The sequence below is a fragment of the Poecilia latipinna genome, unplaced genomic scaffold (assembly GCF_001443285.1).
Source record: "Poecilia latipinna isolate Pla-1442-1.1 unplaced genomic scaffold, P_latipinna-1.0 Scaffold54, whole genome shotgun sequence".
In the NCBI taxonomy this organism is placed as follows: Eukaryota; Metazoa; Chordata; class Actinopteri; order Cyprinodontiformes; family Poeciliidae; genus Poecilia; species Poecilia latipinna.
This window is the reverse complement of record NW_015112670.1, coordinates 272936-280376: the sequence shown is the minus strand read 5'-3', so window position 1 is coordinate 280376 and position 7441 is coordinate 272936. Positions and strand designations below refer to the sequence as shown.

General features: G+C 41.8%; 1 protein-coding gene across 3 annotated transcripts in view; it reads right to left on the bottom strand.

Annotated features, from left to right (window-relative positions):
- Positions 1 to 1843, bottom strand: part of erfl1 (Ets2 repressor factor like 1) — a 61927-nt gene extending 60084 nt beyond the window's left edge. For 2 of the 3 annotated variants that reach the window (XM_015052957.1, XM_015052970.1), the window contains exon 1: positions 1631 to 1843. The gene's annotated coding sequence lies outside the window, so the exon portion shown is untranslated. The remainder of the gene's footprint in view (positions 1 to 1630) is intronic. The other variant, XM_015052964.1, reaches the window with a different exon arrangement.
- Between the last annotated feature and the right edge of the window lie 5598 nt (positions 1844 to 7441).

Below are 7441 nucleotides of genomic sequence, written 5' to 3'. Positions count from 1 at the left end.
TAATAATAATAATAATAATAATAATAATAATAATAATAATAATAATAATAATTGGGTTCGTCTGATACGTAAAATACATAAATCAAATTAACTTTTCACAATTATTCACAACTTGTTTTTAGTCAGGTACGCGCACCATCATGCACGCGCGTGCTTTGTTTTTCTTTTTTGCATGGCTGATGTTTCTTGAAGTCAGCTGTGAATAAAACACACACACACACACACACACACACACACACACACACGCACACCCACACCCGCACACGGATTGGCTGTTCTTCTGGTCTTCGGGTGGATCCATTGATCGATCTCTTAATCTGCAATAGTTACATGCATGTATCGATTTACAAACACTGTTTATCTGAAAATATACCGGCACAAATAATTGATGGGAGTACACCCATGGCGCGCATAAATATGCATCAAAACTTGAAGAGTGGGGGGTGGGGGGGAGGGAAGGCCGGGGTGGCAAACACCTTAAAAAAAGAGACAGAAAAATAAATAATAAATAAATAAAAAACACGTGAAACCTGCGAAATCAAATAAAGATTATTCCAAATATGTTTTTAAAGCTTGACTGCGAAGTGTTATCGATGTGCCCACTTCTCAAACAAACTCCCATGCGAGTCTGGATACCAACACATGCACACGCTCAGCAAAAATAAATAAATAAATAAATAAAAATAAAAAAATCATAGGCTTCACTTCTGCTGGGAGTAAACTTCAGCCTCGTCCTTTGCAAAGGACTCACATTGACACATAATCACAGAAAGAAAACCTCTTCTGGCAGCTCGATGCATCATCGCTGTTGTTTTTTGAGAAATCTGAGAGTCGAAACTTGGAGGGGGGAAAAAAAGTGCTGCAGACATTCTGAAAAACTCATCTTGTTCGAGACAGGCAGTTGAACTTGAATCCGACTCTAATTTTGAATCACAAAAAAAAAAAAAATATGATGAATAAGTAATCATAAGCTAATTAATTAAATTAGTACAGGCTAAAGCACAACACCGGGCCTCATGAATATCCAAAACTCTCCCATAAATACTCTCGGCGAGCCAAATGGGCAGCGCTCATTAGCGGGAGAGAGAGGGAGTGAGAGATGTGCACCGGCTACGAGGGTGTCGTGCAGCTCGCCGCGTGAATGCCTGTTTAATTGACTGATTGATACGGCCGCGTGGAGGTGAGAGCGAGACGCCTTAACAAATAGAGACATTTAAAGGCTAATCCGGGCCAACGCAGACAGCTGAACGTGTGGAGCCGAGACTTTCCCCACCTGCTTACAGGCTTTAAAGAGCAAAATCCCCGTGGCGAGCGCGCGCAAAAACTGTTTCCAATTCTTCCAAAAACAAAACAACTGCAACCAAAAATGTCATGCACGGTTCAACTTTTTTTTTTTTTTTTTTTTTGGTCCCTGCAAGCAAGCGTTGCATCCGCAAAACAGCATCCATGCAAGCAAGAGAAAGTTATATTCTAGCGAAAATAAGCGAAATAATTTCATCACTGAAGACTTTTGAGCAAACCCACTAACGCGCAGACAACTTTTCTTTCTTTTTTTTTTATCAGTCAAAAACAGATGTGAATCAGTCAACAAAATGAAATCAACATCATCAGTATTATGAACAAAACATACCTTCAGATTTTGTTTGTTTGTTTTTGGGGTTTTTTGGTTGTTTTTTTAGGAAGTGATCTTCTCACCGGCTGAAGCGCACACAGTCAATCCAAGCGCATCCACTCTGACGGCACACCGAGACAGCGACCGGAGAGGCAGCTCAACTACCAACCTGAACCCGGGGAGGCGAGCAGAAGGAGGGGGAGGAGGAGGGAGAACAGGAGGTGTGCATCTCTCTCTCCCCCTTTCTCTCTCTCCCTCTCTCTCTCTCTCTCTACCCGTGTGTGTATGAGTGTGTGTGCAAGTAGTTAATTAGTAAATCCCCATTCGCCGCGCCTCAGGTCGGTTTGTTTTCCCCGGTCGACAAGCCGAGAGGAAAGAGAATTTGAAGTAGGATTAGACCCGTTTCCGCTCCCGTGTCTCAAGTATGAGGTTTGTGAGCGGGCTGTGAGTGCGCTGTGCGGTGCTGGCTCCGTTTGCGACTCTGAGCGCTTTCTGTGCTTTGGCTGCCACAAGATGAGCCTTTCCGTGGGTCCAGCCAGAGCCGCTTTGCATGCTCTCTCAAAAAAAGTTCATCATTTTGACTCTACCGCCAATTCCCCCCTGACCCTTCCCCACCCAAACGAGGTCACTTTGTGGAGTTCAAGTGCAATGGGATTTTGTGTCCTGACTGCCTTAAACTAGAATTATACCTATGATTATCTTTCTTTTTCTTGGATCATATTAGAAAGATAAGTCAAGCTATCAACATTCATCCAGTTCCTGCTTCACATTACATTATAAAGCTTTTCGCCAGGTCCTAATTTTGAAAATTGTAAACTGTCTTTTATAAATCAGATTAGACAAACGTTGTGGCTTGACTCCCATGACTGTTTTTAGCTCATAAAATGCAAATTTTACAAGAATGTGATCTTGGTCTGTCATCAACCCTAAATATGACAAGCTTCAGAGGTGAGCATCCAGTTTAATCCCTCCTTCTCCTCTTCTCCTGATCCCACACCGGCTGTTTGCACTCAAGTGAATTCCATTGGTTTACTTAATTGATTATTAACTTACTGATAGAGGATCAATTGAATAATTAAAGTTTATTAAGGGTGGAGTCGATTTAGTGGCATAAGAGTTGGCCTTTGTTTTTGTTTTTCATTAACATTTTGGTTTCACTTTTGCAGATGCAGAGCCGGCCCAAAGCAGGGAGAATCTGACCACCAGCTACTACATCACCAATAATGTCTCTTAAATTTTGCCGGCCTTTTTTCATACCTGCATTTATACACTCTGTGCTTTAAACTTAGTGAGGTAACTATAACAGTTAAAGGTGCAGTTCAGTTGTTGTTTTAAATAGATTTACTAAAACGTTGCATTCAACACTGCCTGCTGAACCTCGACCAAGAAACATCCTAAAACAACTGCAATAAAAAAATTTTAAAGAAGTTTGTGAGTACACTATTATATGAACCATTACACTGCTATCATGTTTGCTTTTAATCTTTACAAGCACATTTCATCAACCTGTTTTAAGAAATGTAGAGTGCTCTTGGGTCCTCAGGCCAGCAGGGGGCCAAAGTGTGCATATGTCTAAAGTTGACCCAGTGTCGATGGTTGATGGAAATCTTGCGGTGGGTTAAGCTGTCAATGTATTACCTGCAATAGATAACGCTCACAGCTTCTTTATTTATCAGCTGGTCCTGGAAGCTGGTCCAAATAGGACTTCTACCATCTAAAAAAGCTCCGGTCAATTTCAAAGTGGTTTACGTGAACGCAGTGTTATGAATGTTTAAGATAGCCATCATTAAGCAATTTATTTACTATGTAGATAGGAGGCAGTTCACCACCAATGATCTCCCTGTGCCCCCAGGAGCAACTAATCTAGTTAAAGCCACAAAGCATATTTTTTTTGTGAAACAGGTACTGTGAAGAGAATATGAAAAGTATTTCTGGTCTCAAATTAATTTGAAGAAGTACAAAAAAATAAAAGTCTTTTAGTAGTTTGCATGAATTCTGTTTTATGGGCTTTTAGAGCTCTACCTTTATTTCAGAGGGTTACTCTGAGTTCAAAGGTTTTACTCATTTTGCTTCCTTTGGGATAAACCTTGGGAATGCTCAGCCTCTCACACAAAACTCCTAAAACCAGCACCTTATGTTTTCTGAAAGGTCAAAGGTGGCATTGTGAGGTTAAAGCAAGGAAGTCACAACTTCATGTCATCTAACTTCTGTAAAGGATAAATGGCTATAAGGCTCAAGGGTATGGTGCCATGTTTACAGACTGTCAGTGTGACCAGCTGGCATTTAATGCACAAATGTATTGTAAATGTCCAACACTGATTTTATTCATAACTCTCCATATTGAGCCTTCAAAGTTCCACTCCATGCCTCTTTTGGATGAATTTTGAAAGCTCACATGTAAGCTGGATATTACAACTTAGGTTGGTGATTTATGAACAGCAAGAGGCAGCCAAGACATGGAAATGAAACTGTTCAGTTGAAGAAGTCAATATAGCAGAAGTTTGCCTTGAGATTGGCTGTGACTATCTGTTAAATTCAGCCAACCTGTTTCAGTTTAAACAAAGTGAAGACCTTAGTGTAAATTCTTAGTTCGTAATGTGTCTGTTACGTTACATATTTTTTGTGGCTTTGTTGTGGGACTTGCCCCGGGTGTCATTCCTGTTAGAACCACCCCTGCTCAACAGTGTAGAGTAGTAATAAGATGGTATTATCAGCTTGCCCTTGAAAATGCTAGAAAATCTCAATCTTGCGAGTTTCCCTTTGGTCAATCTGAAGTTGTCCTCAGGAAAACTGCAGTTTTGCTGTGTGCTATGATACACAGCAGTTCTGAGAGGAAGAAGCATAGAGCAAAAGAAGGATCACCAGTTCTGCACGCTCATGTTCATGGTCAAAGCCAAGCACCCAACATAATCACATATTCATACAACACCTCCTGCACCTCTTTATTGCCCTCTAGTGCCGGATTCTGATTCCAGTCGTCTATCACTGCTTGTTAACCTCCTGAACTGGTGCCTCCATCTGTTCCAAACTCCACTTTTGCTCCGGTGTTCAGATTCAAGCCGCACAACGGTGAGTCCGGTCCATGTGTGCAAGTACAGCTGTGTTTTATTTCTTTTCTTGATGTGTGTCAGTCTTGGGGGCTTTGAGCATTGAATATCAGAGACTCACACACATAGCAGATGAAAGCTTTGCCAATACTTGGAGTCCCCCGAGGCTCGTGGCAATATTGATGCAAACATTGCTTTCTGTTTGTGTATTTGTGTGTTGCTGGTCTCTGTCAGTATTTATGCTTTAATTTGCAGCTGCTCATCATCCTCAGAGTCTGAAAAAGGGAAAACACGCCTCAGACAACCTGACTCAAATTTTTTTCCCCGTTTTTCAATCCTCCCCTGCTGATTTGTGCACAGCAGCTGGAGCGTCTGAGAGGTCCCCCCCCCCCACGCCCCCCACCCCACACCCGACCCACAACCCGACACCTGGGAGGTATATGTGACAAAGCAGGGAGGCGCCTGAAAGAGGATGAAAAACTGACCTATCACATCCCCATCGACTGAGTTAATTAATATAAGTAGAGGAGAGGATTCCTAGCTCACTTTTCACTCTATGGATTTGCTGTCTCCTCACATTTGCCGGGTTTTATGTCTGTTCAATGCAAACTCAATGTGTTCCGTCCTGCGGCGCGAGCGTGACAGCTCATTTTGGGACACGAGCCGTTTTGATGGGGCAGATTTTAATTGTGGCACAACAGAAGGCGGGGGCCCCCTCTTTGTGACGGACTGATATGAAATCTACCACGAGTCGATGTCACATTGAAGCACGGAAAGCTGTTAAAGGGAGCTAACTCAATGGATGATATTTGAAGCTGAGGTTCCTATATATGTACTTCCTGTTTTGCTGCCTTCTTTGGGCACAAAAAAATTAAAGGAGATACTTCTTACTCAAAATTAAAGACATAGGAGCAAGAAAGGGAATTCCTCATGGACTCTTAAGCACTTTCCACTGGTTTGAGGGCCGAAGACAAAAGACTGGAGAGCGTGTGCATCGGGGGGCAAGGCAAGGGGGGGGGGGGGACACAAGCAGGACAGACAGGAAGACAGGCAGTGGAAGGTGGGAAATGGAGAGAAAAGGAAGGGAAAGAGAGCAAGAAAGAGCTCCAGTGCCTAGTCTTAATCTGAGCTGTTCTGATCAATAGCCCATTTCCCATTGTTGCCAGAGCTGTTCGATCGCTACACCACGGAATTAACACACCCACTTTAATCTAGGGGGAGAGGGGCGAGGGGGAAGGGAGGCAAGAAGGGGAGAAGGGGGCTTAAAGGGGGCGAGTGGGGAGCAGCTGTGGAGGCATTCTCAAATGAAATCAAATCTAATTGTTATCACTGTAGCTGCTGCACTTATTACTACCACTGCTCCAATTATCCATAGACCATATAGCTCACTTTTTCCTCCTCCTCAAAGGTGAGGTGTAAACTGGACGCAAATAATCCGAATTACTGGTTATTTGTTTCATTTTGCCAAGTGCAGATTGGATTGGGGGGGTTGTTGATGGTGCGGACGTCTCCGGAACAGAAATGGGCTCTGTGGTCAGGGACGGAGTAGCAGCCTGATCCCTCAGCTCGGATGAGCGGCTGCAAAGCGTTTTCAGCAGAGTTTTATTATTATCATACATGCAGTCATTCTGTGAGAAACCTTCTCAGGATCCTAGTAATTTGAAGCATTTATTCTAGCTACACCATCCAGCAGCAGTTTAGTCTTTTTTCTTTTCTTTTTTTTTTTTTTATCAATACAGCCTGACAAAAACAAATTACAAACACTGGAAAGCAATACATCGCAAAATATAAACCTGCTTGTTTAAATATAGTTTTGGAACATTTTCTTTTTTGCTTTAGACTTGTTGATGCTCATATTTATGTCTTTATAAACTAAGATAAAATGTACGAACATGGGCATTTGAATAAGGTTGTTGTAATGTTGGTGATCAAAGTAATTTTGAAAATTTTATATTTATACTTTCACAATAAAAAGTGTCCCTGTTTATTTTATATAACCTTATAAGCAATCTTCTTTAGTAGATACTAAAATTAGGCTAGTAGTTGACCAAAAGGCTTTTTGACTACAAAGAATAAATAAAGATAACACTTTTACTGTGTTGGACTAGTGCAGGGTGTATCTCACATGCATGTTTGAGAAATTCTTGAATCTCCAGTGGTGGCCATTCAGGGGTGCCTTAACGCCTGCTCATATAAAACGCCGCCTATTTTCCCAAACCTCCTCTTTGCAGCTTCAGTTCAGTCGAGCTTCGCCTCATAGAGCACTCTTCTCCTGTGCTTCCCCCACACAGCTCCACCAGACTAGCGTCAGCAACAGTTAACTAACAAAAACCCGGTGGAACTGCATGTCTGCTGAGCTTAGCGAGAAGAAGGAGCGTAAGAAAGGGTTGGAGGTTGTTAAAGAGACAGAGGACAATTTCAAGGCCTCAGAAATGGCTGTTATGCAAAGTCAATTTTTTTTTTAATTGCTTTTGACAAATATAGTATTTTCATAACAACTTAAGGTAACAAAGTTACTCGATTGTGCTATAAAATAGCACCGTGTGCCTGAAAAATACGTAACACCCCCCTTTAAAATTGTTCATCAATGTGTGGTCCTTCCTTTGTGTTGGTTGCCTTTCAATGGCCTCATTCTTGTTATATGTCTCTAAGAGGCCTTGCATATCTAGAGACTGATTGACATATTCATATTTTCAAAATAGCTCAGTATCAGTCAGATTAGGTGGGAAGCACAAAAAAATTGATGTGAACATCAATTTCAAAGCCTTGGCACTATTGAATT